The 18751-nt window shown below is 46.7% G+C and overlaps 1 long non-coding RNA gene across 1 annotated transcript; it reads right to left on the bottom strand.

The window, feature by feature from the left end:
• Window positions 1-319: 319 nt before the first annotated feature.
• On the bottom strand, window positions 320-18687 carry LOC102547306 (uncharacterized). Its single transcript, XR_358340.5, has 4 exons — window positions 18513-18687; window positions 16057-16139; window positions 15426-15541; window positions 320-577 (listed from the first exon to the last, which is right to left on the bottom strand). It is a non-coding gene; the product is annotated as an uncharacterized LOC102547306 (long non-coding RNA).
• Between the last annotated feature and the right edge of the window lie 64 nt (window positions 18688-18751).

Below are 18751 nucleotides of genomic sequence, written 5' to 3'. Positions count from 1 at the left end.
GACTTGGACCTACCAACCACACCAAGCGGGGCTACCAGTCATTAGTGACACACTGACAAATGCTTTTTCAGGCCTGAGGTTGGATACAGGCTGGAGAAATCAGACATTTCAATATTCTAACCGGGCCTGAAAAATTAGTGTCTAAAGGTCTTCAAAGCAAGCTGATGGTGATATTGTTTGAAAACTCCATGAACCCACCTCGTCTCTCAAGGGGTCTGGGAACTCCCACTTTGTTGACTATGAACCATTGCAGACTGGTTTAGCCCTCTTGGACCCTGGGATCCAACAGTACCGGATATACACACCTGACACATTGAAGTCTGAAGGAGACATCAGCTTTAATTAGGCACGATAAGGCCAGAGTTTCCGGTGCCGCAGTGGAAGGCAACTGGTTAGTAGAAAGAGGTTTATGGAAGGTAGGTGGAGGACCCCCTCTCCTTGGAGTCTCCTGGAACCCACCATTTCCATTTTCAAAGTAGTCTCCTCAGAGAGGCAGGCTTCCTCAGACACAATGGCTCTAAGAGCCTCTGCAGGTGTGGTCTGGAGTTTGCTGAAGGGAGACGAGAATGTTGGCAGCCTACAAAGAAAAGAAAACATAACCGAGGCTCCTGTGAGGCTTCAGAGCCACCTGGCAGCATCCGGGCCTGAGTCCTTTTCCCTGCCTCTGTGTGTCCAGGACCACACCCAACACTCTGTGCCCCCTGCAGAGCTGACTCAGAGACCTCAAATTCTCACATCCACAGCCCAAAGAAATCCCTCTCGAGCTGGTAATGAGTTAATCTAATATCTTTATTCATAGTTGGAAACATTTCCATTCGGGATTCCAACGAGAAATGCGTATTATGTCATTAAGACACCCGAAACTATGGCATAGATGTCTGTGACTCATTTCAGAGCTGACCTTGGGATGGAAGCTTGCTCTCTGTGTCTTGAGGAGTGTCCTCTACTCAAGGCCATTCTAAGAAAAACTCCCACATTGCAACCTGGAAGGATGTGTTAAGAAAAAAAAAAAAAAGAAAAGAAAACAAAAACAAAAACAAAAAAACAGTGCCCAGGTTTACCAGATGCTGAGGCAGATAAACTGAAACTGTCAGATTTACCGTTTTATTAGTCACAACAGTCCTGTGTTGAATTTATAATGAATGCTACAGCAAGAATGTGTGTGTGTGTGTGTGTGTGTGTGTGTGTGTGTGTGTGTGTGTGTGTATTGTGCCCTAAACCCATTTTATGTATGAACTGGGTTCCATGTGAAGACTCTTTATTGGAGCTTTAACAAAAAGTTTTGGGGTCTCTAAAATGTGGAAAGCCCATCCTCAGAAGTATATCATAGTTTGGATGCTGGCTGTGGTAGTCGGAACCTGTGGCCCTAGCTACTCTGGAAGCTAAGGCAGGGAAATCACTTGAGGCGAGGAAATTTCAGACCAACCTAGGCTACAGACCAACTTCTCCTCAAAAATAGAGAAATAAAATAATACTAAAACAAAGGAAGGCCGTTCCTTTTTATCGTTTCCTAGGGTCCGGAATGCCACCTACCTAAGGACATGTCTTTTCCCTTGTACGACTACATAGGTAAGTAGGTTCCATGCCAAGTGTGGTGGTACACGCCTTTAATCCTCGCACTAAGGAGGCAGAAGCAGGGGGATCTCCGTGAATTTGAGGTCAACCTGGTCTACAGAGTGAGTTCCAGGGCAGTCTGAGCTACATAGTGAGACCTTCTCTAAGAAAGAAAGAAAGAAAGAAAGAAAGAAAGAAAGAAAGAAAGAAAGAAGGGAGGGAGGGAGGGAGGGAACAAAGAAGAGGAGGAGGAGGAAGAGAAAGAGGAGGAGGAAGAGGAGGAGGAGGAAGAGAAGGAGGAGGGGGGGGTGGGGATGAACGAACTAGGTCCCAGCCTAGGAAATACTTAAGCAGGGACTGCTGACCGGTGGAAGGGGGTGGGAGTGGGGGAGGTGGGAGTGGAGAATGGGTCCAGGAGGCTCACCAGCCCTTATACCCACTAAAGGGACACAAGGTCAAAAGCATGAATTTATGCCCCCTAAGGCCTTTGCTGACTCTTCTGCCTATGATTCTGAGCATCTGAACAGCCCCTGTTTCTCTCGGAAGCTGATGGATTTGATGGGTGGATCTGGAAAACCGCCCCACCTGAAATGCTTTCCAGGATTGGGAATCGAATCTTTTCACCCAGCAGCCTGTGCTCGTTGAGATGACTGACCAGGTCATGTCCACCTTGGTCCTCTCAGGCTCTCATAACAAACGACCACACCTTGGCGGCTTATGAACAACAGACATTTATTTCCTACTGTACTGGGGCCTGGGAGTGCAAAATCAAGCAGCCAGTGATTCAGTGTGTCTGAGGGAGCCCACGTTCTACTCTCCCCACACAGCTGAAGAGAGCTCGGTCTCCTCAGCCCATGTAAGGACACTATCTCTTCATGAGGTCTCTACTGTCACATCCTACTACTATCATTTAAGGGTTGACATCCCCTCCCAAGCTCCTATTGGAACCCAATCACCAGCACATGGTCAACAGGAGAGCCTTTAGGGGACAGGTCAGATACAAGAGCTGTTCCCCATAAGTGGGTTAGTGCCCTATACAAAGGAGGAAACTGTCCATGGTTTCTTAACCTTCCAGTTTCTGCCCTGTGAAACCATGGTAACAAAGTACTAGGTTGGGAGCCAAAGTCAGCCTTCACCAAAACTGGCAAGAACTTGATCTTGACCTTCCAACCTCTCGGACCATGAGGAGGAAATCTGTTCTTATAACTCAGCTCTGGATATTGTATCACAACAGCGGGAAGAGTCTAAGATCCCAAGGTACCTCACAGAGGTCTCAACTCTTTGAGTGCACACACACATGCATGTACCTGTGCGCACACACACGTGTGCATGCGCACACACACACACACACAACCAACAAAGGCCTGTCCAAATGACCTACACCATTTTATACATAAAGAAGCAGGTCCAAGGGGTTGGGGATTTAGCTCAGTGGTAGAGTGCTTGCCTGGCAAGCACAAGGCCCTGGGGTTCGGTCCTCAGCTCTGGAAAAAAGAAAAGGAAAGGAAAGGAAAGGAAAAGAAAGGAAAGGAAAGGAAAGGAAAGGAAAGGAAAGGAAAGGAAAGGAAAGGGAAAAGAAGCAGGTCCATAGAAGGGAGGTGACTTATCCAAGGTCATACCAGATAGGATCCCTTAAGTCTAGATTTTCACGTCTTTCCCCGGGTGATGCTGATCAGCTGTGAGGTGAAGGGTTAGCCTCCACTCTGAAAGATGCTGGCGGTAATTTATGATCCCAAAGTGGCTATTAGTAGAACTTAAAACGGTAACGAGGAAGTAATAGTCGTCTCGTAACACGGCTGCTCCCCGGCGTGAACATTAAGCCTGATTTGATCGCCCCCATTAGAAGAGTGCCGAAGGGGCGTTTCTTAGGAATTTGCCTGATGGATGTGCCAGGGTTAGCGGCTAAGGATGAAGAACCATCAATGAAATGTGCAAATAGATGAAACTTATCAATTACCAGGATGTGAGGGTATGAAAAGCCACACATAAATTATTTCTAAAACAAAGCAGTTATTTTTAAGACGATTTTTAATCATCGAAGCAATTTTATCTCTTTCACCTGCCTTCTCAGTCGAAAGGTGTCTGGGGTAGGTGGGTTGCTCTTATCGGGCCAGGCGGCCATTACCTGCCACAGCCAGGTGTGGGTGGCATGTAAGAGGAATGCTCAAACCCCAGTTCTCTCTGTTCCCACGTGTTCCCCGCCTGTCTCTCTCTCTTTCTGTCCTCTGTCCCCGCTTCTCCAACACCACGGTTCTGCCTCTGTCTGTCTGCCTCTACCCCTTCTCCAGGCCCTGACTCCCTCTTCCCTTCCCTTCCCCCAAACAAACGTTATACAAGATCTGTTGCATGGCGTGATTTCTCAGGGGGACACTGTGACATGGGCCCACCAGGCACCTTTGAGCTGCATTATATTTTATTACAAGAGGTGCCCAAGCTATAAATTTCTGGAGCACCGTGAGGGTGGCAAAAAACACAAAGGAGCGGGGTCTACTTCCAGTGTCTGTAGGCTTTACTGTGACAAGAAATATACTTAAAAATGAAACGAAATAGGGCCGGTGAGCCGGTACCCCGGGTGAAGGCACTGCTTGTCACATCTGAGACTGATCCCAGGACTGATGCGGAGGAATGAGAGAACTAATTCTGCACACACATACATACCAATAAAGACATTTACAATCAAACCAGGAAGAAAGACAAGAAAGGAGAAAGGCAGGCATACAGGTAAAAGGGGAGAGGTGAGATAAGTGTATGTATGGCAGCTAGGTCATGTTGGATAGGATATGTAAGTGGTATATATATACACATACACATATATACATATATATGTGTATGCGTATATATACATTATGTATACATATACATATATATTACACACACATACACACACACACACATATATATGTGTGTATATATGTATATGTATATGTATATATATATATATATATATATATATATATATATATATATATATATATATATGTGGTGTGTGGCCCAAATCTATGAACTAGGAATAAAAAAATAATGATCATTAAACTAATTATTTTTAATTAGTATCATTAATTAACTACTTTATTAATATCAAATAAACTACTTGCTTTTCCACTTGACCAAAGCTCTTCGATTGTGTAACTCAGTTTTCTCTTTTTTCCCCCTCCCCTCAGATTTCATCCTATCTTTGTGCACAGAGAACCACAGAGCAGAATCAGAGCTGGAGCTGGAAGCCCTTGGTCACCACCAAGTCCAACCTTCGAGTCAACAGAGACCCAGGGAGCCCTGGAAAAACAATAATTAACCACAGCAATTGCAGAGTTCAAGGAAAAAGTGGGCCCTGCAGACATGGTGGGACCCCTTGTGTCTGAGTTTCATGAACATTAATGCCTTTTTTAATTCTTTTAAGCTTCCATACAAAATAATGGGTTCCATTATGATATTTTCCCTAAGTAAAGATTCACAATATTTTTAAAATTATTTCTATGTTGGAGGGGTATGTGTGTATGAGGGCAGATGTCTGAGGAGGCTAGAAGACAGCGTTGAATCCCCTGGGTCTGGAGTTACAGGTGATTGACAGGTGCCCAGCATGGGGCAGTATGGGAAACTAAACTCAAGTCCTCCGTACAGCATGCACTTAATAAATAATAATAATAACAATAATAACAACAACAACAACAACAACAATAAGGTCTTACTGTATAACCTTGGCTGGCCTGTAACTTTCTTTTTTCTATTTTAATTTTTGCTGTCTTTTTTATAACGACTTATTTATTTATTTATTTATTTATTTATTTATTGTAAGTACACTATAGCTGTCTTCAGACACACCACAGCAATTGCAGAGGGCATCAGATCTCAATGTGGTTGCTGGGAGTTGAACTCAGGACCTCTAGAAGAGCAGTCAGTGCTCTTAACCACTGAGCCATCTCTCCAGCCTGCCTGTAACTTTCTAAGGCTGGCTTTGAACTTACAACGATCCACTTGTTTCTGTCTCATGAATTCTGGGGGGATTAAGCACACTCTATACCTTACCCATGGAGCCATCGCTCCAGACCCTCATTCTGACGTTCTCATGCTTATGTCATTATCCATTACTCATATTCTCCTACCCATATACTTCTACTGCCTCCACTGTGCCACGTCCTTCCTGCTGGCCCTCATTATCCCCATCAAATAACCACTTTTGTGTGACACACATGCACACACGTGCACACATGCAATCTACATCCTGCATAGAATAGAAAGCACAGATATTACTAATTTTTTTAAATTTGCTTTTGCATTGTAACCTCCGTTGCATAGCGACAGACTGCCTCCCTGAGCCCCTCTCAGCATCTTCCTAAGACCTTGAGCTCCATTGCTGGACCAGCTTCCCTTCCCAATGCTTTCCTAGCCAGAGTCCTTTCATGCCTGGCATGACCCAAGGAACTCAGTGGAGCTCATATTCGAAGGTGTTCGTGAGCTGCCAGTGTGGGGCAAGGTCACACAGACAGCAGCACTAGAACCATGCACACTCTTTCTTCTCAGTGTGCTGCCTGTCTGTGAGCAGCTGGTGGGCGCGAGCCAGGGGCCTCCAATCCAAGGATGAGAACTCTGAGAGGCTATTTGGTATGCCAGTTGGTACCCCGTGGTATGGGCAGTTTCTCTCATAAACGCTGATAATCTAGCACATGAGAAGTTCATCGAGATGCTAACTTCAGTGTTTCTTACAAAGGGAGGAGATTCAAGAACTTCCTCTCTGAAATTCTGCACAATTCTGATGAGTGCTGTAAGAGATGAACTGGAAGTACTAGGGCACCCAGGGCTACCCTGGGCAGGAGGCCAGCTTTGCTCAAGATCCCAGGGGATTTGGGAGAAACTTCAAAGTGAGGCTCGTAGAGTTTGGGTAGAGCAAGAACAGAGAGAGACTAGGAAAATCGAACCATTGCCTCAGCGTGATGGCGCGCTGTATTTCGCCTACATCCTACCTCTGGCCTCAAGGTTTAAAGTTCAAAATCATAATAATAACGCGGCATCTTGATTCCATTCAATTCTGAAGAGCCAGTCTCTCCAGGCAGCTGCTGAGCTGGACTTTCCTCTTGCTGGGGCACCACAGTGATGTTGTCAGAGACCAGGATAACTAGAAGCAGAGAGAGCCCCGCGGGGGCATCAGGCCCCCACTGGAGTTTGCAGTGCTGGCGGTTAGAAAAAGTGTCTCCAACTTGTAAACACAGCAAATTCAATCTGGAAGTCATTGAGAAAACATAAACACGGAACCTCACGCAGTCCTGTTTACACTGTTCCGAGCCTGGTGAAAGATGAGACTGCCTTGGAAGAGCTGGCTGGCGTTTCCCCCCCTCAGGCACTGCGCTTTTAAAAATAAAACTCCAAGCTGTACGTCCCATCAGGAAGACCAGATTCCAACAGAGCGCAAGCAGCTCACACACAGCGCATTAACTGGGCTGTTTTCTGCAGTTGCAGAAACTTAACTTTCTCAGAAAGCTGATTGTTTTGAAGTGGAAATTACCAGGACTGGAGCGGTCCCTGGGACCACAGCCTCTGTCAAGAACAGGGCTTCACGCCGCTCCTGAATCCAGTCTGAACTGGAAGCAATAAGGAGCTGAATGTTGTCTTGGTCCCTGTCATTTAACCAGTAAACAAAGGATCGGCTGAGATGGGGGTGGGGGTGGGCGAGATTGCAGTCGGGGAGTGTGTTGATACTGGAGGCTGAAAGAAGGACAGTTATTTGGTTAGTTTGGGTCTCTCGGGGCCTGTGGCTTCCAAGGGGTGCCTTGGATCTAACACTCTGGCCCAGGGATATTTGTTCAATGTTGGGTTTTCTGTATAGATTCTGCAAACTTAATGTGAATGAAAGGCCACATGATCCACCCCACCCCCACTCACCCCGCCCAGTCTCTCTGCTCTCTCTGTGTGTCTCTGTCTCTGTCTCTCTGTCTCTCTGTCTCTCTCTCTCTCTCTCTCTCTCTCTCTCTCTCTCTCTCTCTCTCGTTCTCGCTCTCGCTCTCGCTCTCTTTCTCTGTCTCCCCCTCTAAGGTCTCTACTACTTAGCTCTGTCTGTCCTGGAACCCACTATGTAGACCAGGCTGGCATCAAACTAAAGGTGTGAGCCATCGTGCTAGGCTAAACAGTATTTTTTGTTTTATTTTGTTTTGTTTTTCTTTTTGGATTTGCGTGGTTTTTTTTTTTTTTTTTTTTTTTTGGTTTGGTTTGGTTTAGTTTGTTTTGTTTTGTTTTGTTTTTTGGTGGTGGGTTTTTGTTTGTTTTGTTTTATTTTTATTTATTTATTTATTTATTTATTTATTTATTTATTTTTGAGAAAGGGTCTCCTATATATAGGTGGCTATTCTAAAACTCACTATGTAGAAGAGACTGGCCATGAACTCACCATCTGCCTGCTGGGATTAAAGACATGTGCCACCACACACAGACACACACACATACTTATATTATGTGTATGAATGTTTTGCCTGCATTTATGTGTATGTACTACGTGTGTGCCTGGAACCTGTAGAAGCCAAGACAAGGACATTATAACCCCTAAAACTTGTCGTTACATATGGTTGTGAGCCACAATGTGGGTGCTGGGGTTCAAACCTAGGTTCTTTGACTCGACATCAAGCGGTCTTGAACACTGAGCCCTCCCTCCAGCTAGGATTTCTCTAAAACTCAAGTCAACCTGACTAGGAGTCCAAGGCTCTTGCGTGACTGACTCGGCTCAGTACTGGGTGGTGAAAGCTCCTTCTGGAGATGTAAGTATGCACATGGGGGTGTGGGGTGGGGGGGAGGCGGAGCGGCAGGGGCATAGACCGTACCATGGTGTGGAAGCAGTAAGCAGCCCAGCATGCTCACGGATTTCCAACCCTTGCTTCCAAGACCACAGCAGGCTGGCAGCTCTCCTGCTCCTGGATTCCAGCCTCCCTCCCAAGGCTCTGCCTTGGGGCCTTAGGGACAGAAAGTGCTTGGAGCCTCAGCCTTTTCTGTGGTCTCTGCATGTCTCTCATTCCAATCCCCCAACTCTGACCTCTTGCTCCGACTCCAGCTCTACACTCTAACCCCAGCCCTCTTCCCTGTAGTATGATCAGCCCTCGATGCAGAACAGCTGAGAGAACGCTCTTGAGGAAGTCCTACTTTCATTCCTGCCGTCCTGGGTTGAGGAAACCTGGAAGTGTGCCTGAATAAGGGGGTGGGGGTGGGGTTGCACAATGAAAACAAATCTCGATGGCCGGAGGTACATTCAACAGTTAGATGCTTGCCTAGCATGCTGAGCCCCGAGCTTCTAAACCCCATCTCTAGCACCACATAAACCAGATGTGGTGGTCTGTGTCTGCACTCTTAGCCCACGGGATGTGGAGGCAGGGGGAACTGAAGGTCACCTTCAGTTATAGCAAGACGGCAGCCAGCCTGTGCTATAAAAGCCTGCTTCAAAAGGAAAAAGAAAAAAAGAAGAAAACGAACAAATTCTATCCTCAGTAACTTAAAATGCAAATTAGATAGAACTATTTGCCATATACCATGGTTCTCAATCGAGGGGTTTCGACCCTTTCCGGGGGGCATCTCTTATTAGATATCCTGTATGTCAGGATACATTATGATTCATAACAGTAGCAAAATTACAGTTACAAAGTTGCAATGACATAATTCCTTGCTGGCACTGCTTTTGTTTTGTTCTGTATTTTCAAAACAGGGTTTCTCTGTGTAACCTTGGCTGTCCTGGAACTCACTCTGTAGATCAGGCTGGCCTTGAACTCACAGAGATCTACCTCTCTGTCTCCTGAGTGCTAGGATTAAAGGTGAGTGCCACTTCCCAGCCTGCAGCAAACTAATTTCATGATTGGGAGTCACCACAACATGGGGAACTGTATTAAAGGGTCGAGGCATTAGGAAAGTTGAGAGCCACTGATCATGCTGAATTTAAACCCACAGGCGAGTTCCAAGTCATTCTCTCTCCTTATTTCTCCTCAGTCACTGCAGAATCTCCACCCCATTTTAAAGATGAATGATGTGTAACCATGTGTGTCAAACATCCTCTAAACTTGCCTACTTTTACCACAGATGGACTCAAGTTGTCCTGGTAACACCTTTCGTGTTTCTTGTCTAACTACCTTACAAGCTTAGGTTAACAATGGGCTGCACCTTGCAACATTCTTCTGGTTTGAGGCCTATTGTTTTTGTTCACTGGTCCTTAAAGCATTTTTAAAAACCCGAAGATGATAAACAATCTCCTTCCTTTTCTTCCTCTTCAACATTTGAAAGTTTCTGAGATAAATCCAAGGACTGGTAGAACCATTTAAATTCTCCTGGGCCTTTTGACAGGGAAAGGGGGTGTCTTTGTGCTTTAGTGCTGAGACTCCTAAGGCTGGGTCTTTACTCTCTGATTTGTCTCATGACTTGGTTTCTGGCTCAATCTGCACCTCTAATAGGGTGGGGGCATCCACCAGTGTCAACTTCCTCGTCTCCCTGGAGACAGAGGCAGCAAATCTACAAGCTCCACCTTAGTCACTCAAACATTTATTAAGAAGCTACAGTTTGCTACATTACGCTAGGTGTGTGGCAATGTAATCTCAAGGCCCCTGCCCTGACAGAATTGTTGTCTCCAGGATGGGGACAGCCGTGTAACAGGTCATAAACAGGAATATTAACACCATATCTGGTGATGCTATGTAGTCCAAAGAAGAGAACAGGACAAAAAAGACATTCTCCTTCCATCCCTGGGAGCCCAGAACATGGACCGTAGGGCTCAGGCTGTGCTCTAACGTCATTTCCTTGGCCTTGTCTTGCTTTAGGAACATATAGGGAACAGGGGACAGTAAACATGACTATGCACTGACAGGTGTGCCCATCCAAAAGAGAGGCACACCACAGAGGTCTCACTTTATAAAGGAGAGCCCATGGATCTACCTGTGTTAAATAATCCTGTAAGCTGTAGCCTGCACTGGTTGGGGAAGCAGCAAATGAATCGTTGTGCTTAAGTGATCCATGACAGCTGGTAAACACCAACTGCCCTGACCACTCTCCTGGTGTCCTGCTGGCCAAACCACCCCAGCTTCACCTCCAGGAGGCCTGCCTCCTCATTGCTAGCAACCTCTGGGGCTGGCAGAGGACCCCTAGACCAAATGCCGCATCTCAGGTTGACATCTAGCACTGATGGACATGGTTTGGGGAATTGAGTCTCTCCCCCTCACTCCCACCACTCCCCCTCCCCCAACCCCACCCCCCAATCCTTTCCATCCACTCCTGGTTGGTCTGTCCTCCTGTAAGCAGATTTTAGCAGGTTCTATAAGAAACCTCTGCTTATTCTTACTGTCCAATATTTATAAATCTAGTTGCCTCAACAACCAGATATATAGATATGCAAAGAAGTAAGACAGAGTTATTTATAGCAAGAACAGAAATAGCCTTAAAGATCAGGATAAGTACATGGCTGACAATGGTCCGTCAGTTAGTTTCCTGTTACTGTAACAATGTACTTGAGACCGGACAGTTTATAAAGACATTTATTTAGCTCATGGTTCTGCAGGTAGAAAAGCCAAGAACATGCCGGCAGCAGGCATATCTGGCGGTGTCAAAGCAGATGGAAGATGGAGGGTGGATGGGAAGCAAAACACAGGGGCAGGGAGCCCTGCTTTCTACCAATCCACTCTCAAGGCTACAACTCTGTCCTGGAGAAGCAAGAGCTCACAAGGGTGGAGCGCCCTGCCTTCTCAGTGGCCTAATGATATGTACAAAGCCCTGCCTCCCCCACACCACCTCAATGCCCACAGAGTTTCAGTTTGAGTTGAAAAGAACAGAGCTAAACAACAGCATCGGGTCCATGAGATACTTTGTAGCAATTTTAGTGAAGACCTTTCCAAAGAGCCTCCGATTACAAAGAGCACAGGAAGTAATTATAAAGTAATTGGCAAAGTCCAGTCGTAGGGAATTTCTGGTTCCTGGTTCCCTTAGACGAACCTTGACTCTGCTTCTCCACTCTCCACAGCTGTGACCTGTGGTGCCCAGACTTTTAGCGTACTGGTGGGCCTTACAGTGACACAGTGTAGATCAGAGGGAAGGAAGGAGAAGTCTCCTATCCCCTCCAGCCATCCACACACATCCTGAACTTTGTTGTTGCTGGAGACATCCTGAAGGAATTTCTGAGTTTGTGCCATTCAGGACCCACCCATAGAGCTGGCAGGAGGTCACCCGACATAAAGCCAAGGGTGTTCCCCAGATGGCAAGGAGCAGAATTGAGGGAATAGCAAAATGTGACAGCCAAGATGTACAAAATCATTTGGGAATCTCCAGGGCAGAGGGTGAGGGCGAGTGACAGTGGGAGAGGGTGGCAGAGGGAGAAGCTGGGTGGGGAAGGGGAGGCATGGTGGAGAGAGGGTGGCAGAGGATGAGGGTGGATGGCAGGAGGAGACTTGTGTCCTCGTTGTCACTAGAAGGACAGGCATCAGAAGTATCCAGGTGGGATTTCCCAGAATTTAGAGTGATCACTAACTAAAAAGTTGGGAGGAGTTAGACAAAGCTATCCCATAAACCTTTGGGTAAAAATTAAGCAAGACTCAAAAACTCTAGCTAATAAGAGAGATAATATGTTAGTTCAATACTGTTACAGATAAAAGTTACAGCAACACTCGTGATGTATAAAATGTTATTAGGTAAAAACAAGATTTGGTTTTTCTTCTTCCCTTCCAGCCCCCAGTGCAGCTCACAATGGCTCTAGATGTAGAATGCCATCACGTCCCAACACTATAATGCTTTCAACAGAAAAGTTGGTAGGAGGAGGAATTGGGTAGGGTAGACATCATGGGGTTTACTTCAGCACTGACACAGGTACTCAGGTCCCTCTTCCTTTATCTACCATAGAGGTAGGAAGGACAGGCAGATAGTGCGCTGAGAGAGCTTATGCGTTCAGGGCAGAGACAGCCAAGTTGAGCCTTCCATTGGTTGGCTTCTTCTCCATACCAGATGGATGGGGTAGGGAAGGGAGGCAGGAAAGAGCTCACTGCATGCACAGTCTGAGCGGTGGATTACACCAGCCACTGGTCCAGCCTTTCCCTGGGGGTTGAGTTGATGTTAGCCCACTATCTACTTACTTCACTGATTCGTCTCTCCTCCCGCCGCATGCTAGGCTTCAGGGTAGGGAATTCTGGTGACACTGGAGATTGACAAGGGAAAGGAAGAAGAGGAACAGGAAGGCTGAAGGGGAGAAGGGAGAGAGAGTGGAAGAGACGTGGATGTAGCTCGGTGAGAACTGCCCAACTAACACAGCAGAGAGAGAGGGAGAGGGAGGGAGGTGGTGGCTGCAGTGGGGAGAGGAGAGGGACAGGTGTGGGTGAATCAACTGTTCATGTGAAGCTCAGGATGGAGAATTATCCCTCTTGTCTTGTCAGGCCGTCACTGCAGCAGCAGAACTGAAGCGTGAGAAGAATCCTCCATTTTGTTTTAGTAAGAAAAGAAGCCAGAAATCTAAGCCTGTAGCTGCCCACAGATACTCCACAAAACATTTTGACAGGCTCCAGGTATGTTTGGATTAACTCCGGGGCCATCACCAAGCTCTGTAGACACTCATTAGAATCCAACAAGAAGGCTGGAGATGACTTCATGAGTAAAACTGTGCAAGTCTGATGACCCAAGTTCAATCCCTGGACCCACATAAGACGGAGAAGAGAACCAAATCCACAGAACTACCCTCTGACTTCCACAGCACCATGGCACATGCCCCTGCCCATACCCACTAACGCATGCACACACACATGCGCGCACACACACACACACACACACACACACACACACACACACACTCATCGAATGAATGTTTTGTAAGGATTCCTGGCTAAAGGAAAAAATTGTTGAGAGAGAAAGGGTGTGGGTACTGGGGAGTTTAGACAGAACTCCACTAACTGATTTTCTGTCACCTCAATCTTTTCAGATGCAATGACTGGTCTTGGACAAACAACATCCCAGATGAGAAAAAGGACTTGGAGACCACTGCAAGTGAGGAAGCCAGCTGAGCAAGGGACAGAGGTTCTATTGAAGATGCTTTCTGCACGAGAAGGTGAAGGTGGTCGCCAGAAGCAGTAGAATCTGTGTAAGTTCCAAGGCTACTGTGTTCCTAGTCTGTGGGACCATTCCTAAGCCCTGGACTGAGGATCAGCTCACAGTCTTGGGTCTCGAGATACTTTCTTCCAAGACAAACCCTCCGCCACTTCGAGGAAACTGTCTGTCGCTTTGTGTGCTAGAGACTGGTTTTGGGAGTAGCCCAGCACCAAGATTCAGGAGTTTTATGCCGTTCATTTGGGAAGATCACAGCCTCTTTCCAGACCTTAGGTTTTACATCTGTAAAGGAGGAGACTCCCAGACAGGTGAGCTTCTCCGGAGTTCTGCAGCCACATCCTGTTAGTATCCAAGGACGGGGTGACACTGGAGTCCTGACTGCACACTGCACAGTAAAGGACCCCCACCCCAGGCTTGTGCTGATGGTACCCAGTCCTCTGGTGTCCTTTCTGGCCCAGAGACACTCACTTAAAAAGATTGCTATAAATCACACCAGAGTCCCCTGAGGAATGAAGCTTTCTTTTAAATGACATGGAAAAAGAGGGCAGAGCAACTCAAATTTAAGAACTGGTTTCAAAATGTAACCCTTACGATGGGAAACAATCCTCATAAATAAACTGACTTGAAAAGGCGAATTCTTTCCCTTTAATTTCCCTTTGACTTCAACTCCCTGCATATCTACAGGAAGGGTAAGAGGGCCAGGGAGGGAGGGAGGGAGGGAAGTTCCTCTCCCCTGAGACCTACTAAAGTGATTTATTGTGTAGGTCACAGCTGCCTCTGTTTGGGCCTGTTATAGTTCGTTAAGCTCCACTAAGCTTAGGTATTACGGGTTCCTTCTCTGGAACATTGGTGTTGAAGGAAAGAAAAGGAAGAAGGAGAAAGAGGAGGAGGAGGAGGAGGAGGAAGGAGGAGGAAGGAGAAAAAGGAGGAGGAGGAAGGAGGAAGGAGAAAAAGGAGGAGGAGGAAGGAGGAAGAAGAGGAGGAGGAGGAAGGAGAAAGAGGAGGAGGAGGAGGAAGGAGAAAGAGGAGGAGGAGGAAGGAGAAAGAGGAGGAGGAGGAAGGAGAAAGAGGAGGAGGAGGAAGGAGAAAGAGGAGGAGGAGAAGAGGAGGAGGAGGAAGGAGAAAGAGGAGGAGGAGAAGAGGAGGAGGAGGAAGGAGAAAGAGGAGGAGGAGGAGGAGGAAGGAGAAAGAGGAGGAGGAGGAAGGAGAAAGAGGAGGAGGAGAAGAGGAGGAGGAGGAGGAAGGAGAAAGAGGAGGAGGAGGAGGAGGAGAGGAGGAGGAGAAGAGGAGGAGGAAGAGAAAGAGGAGGAGGAGGAGGAGGAAGGAGAAAGAGGAGGAGGAGAAGAGGAGGAGGAGGAAGGAGAAAGAGGAGGAGGAGGAGGAAGAGAAGAGGAGGAGGAGGAGGAGGAAGGAGAAAGAGGAGGAGGAGAAGAGGAGGAGGCTGGGTGCTTTTTTTTTAATGTATTTAAGCTGCTTCCAGCCCAATCTAAATCCTGGGACAAACAGTTGTCTTCCTTTTCTATTGAAACTGCTGGTGTTCCTGGACTTCTCTGCCCCACCGCTCAATGTTTGCTTACGGCAGTGAAGTAGAAAATTGTCATGTCTGTAACTGTGGCTGGTTTGCTGATTGTGTGACCACCTGGCTGGCAGGATGCAGGACAAAGACAGTAAATCCCCCTGGGAAGCTGGAGGAAGAAGAGGAAGTTGGGGTGGCTTTTGTTTGTTTGTTGTTGTGCAAGGATTCATGGGAAGTTGTAATCATTCTAATTGGGATGGTGGAGCACAAGTTCGCACTTGAAATGCCCCGACACGGAGGAATTTCTCAATAAACAACTTCATACTTGATTTGAGATGTTTGAAGCTGGATATGCAGTCTCCAGATGTTTTCCAAAAGGCCCTTAGTTCCCCGGTCCACACACTGCCTCAAGACATCCCTCTGGTCTGCAGGGATACACAGCTGTTTTAGAAAAAAAAAAAAAAAATTATTTTCTTTTAATTTCATAAAATGCCACATTCAACATGAACCTTTCATCCAGCGAGAGCCTATGATGTTCAAAGGGTTCAGAATTACCAGCCCCCACCCCCACCGTCTGGAGTCGCATGCAGAAAATATTTAGCATCTGCACTACCACCCAAATGCTCTGAATTGAAGGAAGATGTATTTCTTACACTACATTATGGAAGGGATTTTCAGAGGAGAGCTCAGGGGCCTGACGTCACTGCGGGAAAATCCTTCTATTACACAAAGCACAAGGGAATATGGTTCCTTCATATAAGCCCTTCCATTTCATCTTGTCTAAGAGATGACATTAAATTCCACCTTTTCCTAACACTCCTCAACTGCTCTGGGATAGGCAGATGATGATGATGATGATGATGATGATGATGATGATGATGATGATGACGACGACGACGACGACGATGACGACGATGATGACAATGATGGCGATGATGATGATGATGATAAAATACCTGACTTTAGTAGGTGCTTGCTCCATGCTAGACCTTGAGCTCAATGCTTAGTGAATATGATTTCCTTTCATCTTCACAGCGACCTTAAGGAGGAATATTATTGGTACCCATTCCCATTTATAAAGAGAAAATTCAATTCATAGAGTATAGGTGCTGAGTCAAAGATCCATTAGATTGGTGTGACCGGCACCCACGTTCTTTGTCACTTTGCCCCACTTGTCCCTGAAGAATATGTCACTACCTACAGGGTATCTTACCAGGCCAGTCAGGGAGGAGCTGTTAGATTAGAGTTGGAGAAGAGAGATGAATAATCCACAACCCATGCTTGCACCCTCCCGCTTTCGGAACCCACTGCCTTGGGCTGTCCTGGCTTTATCACACATGTGGAAGACGGACTGCCTTGGTGAACTCCAAGGTTCCCAAGTTCCTGGCCACTGCTGTGCACGCTCCTTCAGCAAATTCAATAACCTTAAGACTGGGGGTCATATGAAAACACTCCACAGATGCATAGAAATTGGCTTCGAAGTCAGCAGAGTAGCCCTGACTTTACCAAAGGAGCTCAGAGAGAGAGAGAAAGAGAGACAGAGACAGAGACAGACAGAGAGACAGAGACAGAGAGAGACACAGACACAGACACAGAGACAGACACAGAGACAGACACAGAGACAGACAGAGATCAGAGCAATGTAAAGCAGATGGGGAGGCTGCAGCACTCATGTGACAAGAGGCCCTTCAGCTGACAGTGATGGTGATCTGCATTGTGAAGGTTCTGGATATGTGTAGAAAGATATTCAGCCTACAAATACCTGAATCACAGCCTTTGAGGTCCTGAGCAGAGAGCCAGCCACACTGTGCCCGTTAACTAAGTTAACACAGCCATCTCTTCCCAGAGGTCAGAGGGACAAGGCATAGCAGCCCAGATGACCATAGCAGTCAGCGGAGTATGGTATGGTAGTCGGAGCTTGGGAAAGATCTGGATGATGGGTGTAGTGGCCCCCACACTTGTCACCATGGTCCCTTGAATAGTTTGTCTTGCATTTCAACCTCTGAAATACTTTTGCTTTTAACAGTGGTAGTAACGCATTACTGACCACGTTCAGATGGAGGCCCTTCCTGTGTGTTGTTTCTACCCAAGGGTTTAGAACAGTGGTTCTCAACCTGTGGGTCACAACCCCTTAAGGGTCCTATATTGGATATCCAGCATGTCAGCTATTTACATTACAATCCATAACTAACAAAATTACAGTTGTGATGTAGTAACGCAAATCATTTTGTGGTTGGGGGTCACCCCAACATGAAGAACTGTTATTAAAGGGTCACAGTGTTTGGAAGGTTGAGGACCATTGGTTCAGATTTTTGAGGTGGTGGGGGAGGGCATCATGGGGGTCAGTGAAAAGATAGCCCAATATAGGTGGGTCAGCTGGAAGGTAGGTAAGTAGGCTTTCTCAGGTCAAGTAAGCCAGGCTCACTAGAACTTGTGTACTTAGCTCGAGGCCAGAGAGGCCAGAAGAACCCCAGTCCCTCTCCAGGCCATTCAAGTTGGACTCTGCACACCCTAAGAACCCCCTAGGGAGCAGTGACCCCAGCCCTCCATCTAGGCAACTGAGACTCCCTTTAACATTCCCTTACAATTTGCTTTAAAAGTTCAGCAATCAAGCACACAGTCAAGCCAGACCACAAAACTCTCGCTTGGCAAGAGATAACCCCCTTTCTAAGACAGCTGGCTCCTTAACATGTTTGAACAAACTGGCATTATCCATGAGAGCTAATGGTCTGAAGTCAGGCTTAAAACTCAGCAAAAATAAACTTTCCAGGAAAGTTCTGGCACTCCCAGTTTCCAAACCCATCATCTCGGGGATGGTAGCCAAGCAGTGGCCTCTTTGCTTACGTCTAACACCATTGCCCATTTTGGGGAAGGTCCTATCCTGGCCTTGAATTGATCACACACACACACACACACACACACACACACACACACACACACACACACACACAAGGAAGCAGGGGAGGTATGCTTAGCAAGAGCTTTCAAGAGATCTTTTGAGAGTCCATGATTTTATTTTAACACAACGGACACTGTCTTAGGGTTGTATTGCTGTGAACAGACACCATGACCAAAGCAACTCTTATAAAGGACAACATTTAATTGGGGCAGGCTTACAGGTTCAGAGATTCAGTCCATTATCATCAGGACGGGAGCATGGCAGCATCCAGACGGGCATGGTGCAGGAGGAGCTGAGAGTTCTACATCTTCACCCGAAGGAAGCCAGGAACAGACTGGGCATCCTCAGGCAGCTAGGAGGGGAGGGTCTCCAAGCCCACCCCCACAGTGACACACTTCCTCCAACAAGGCCACACCTTCTAAAAGTGCTACTCTCTGGGCCAAGCATATACAAACCCTCACAGCTTCCTACTTAAATGTTATTATTCTAAAAGAAGAACTCGAGATGTCTTACCTTGGTCACTGACAGTGTTCTCTCTCTTCTCCTTTCTCAGGTGATCAGAATGCCCAAACACAAATTAGCTACATTTACAAATCCCATGAGTTGACTCTTGTATGACGGCTACTCTGGTAGACACAGTAGACCCAATCTCTTTATTATAGGAAACTCAGAGTCTGGAGCAGACATCTATTGCTTGCTTCTGAAGATGCACAGCTCTGGGTGTTCTGTGACACAACAGTGTCTCCTACATC

Source organism: Rattus norvegicus, chromosome 11, assembly GCF_036323735.1.
Source record: "Rattus norvegicus strain BN/NHsdMcwi chromosome 11, GRCr8, whole genome shotgun sequence".
In the NCBI taxonomy this organism is placed as follows: Eukaryota; Metazoa; Chordata; class Mammalia; order Rodentia; family Muridae; genus Rattus; species Rattus norvegicus.
The sequence above is the reverse complement of the archived record's forward strand: the minus strand, read 5'-3'. Positions and strand labels throughout refer to the sequence as shown.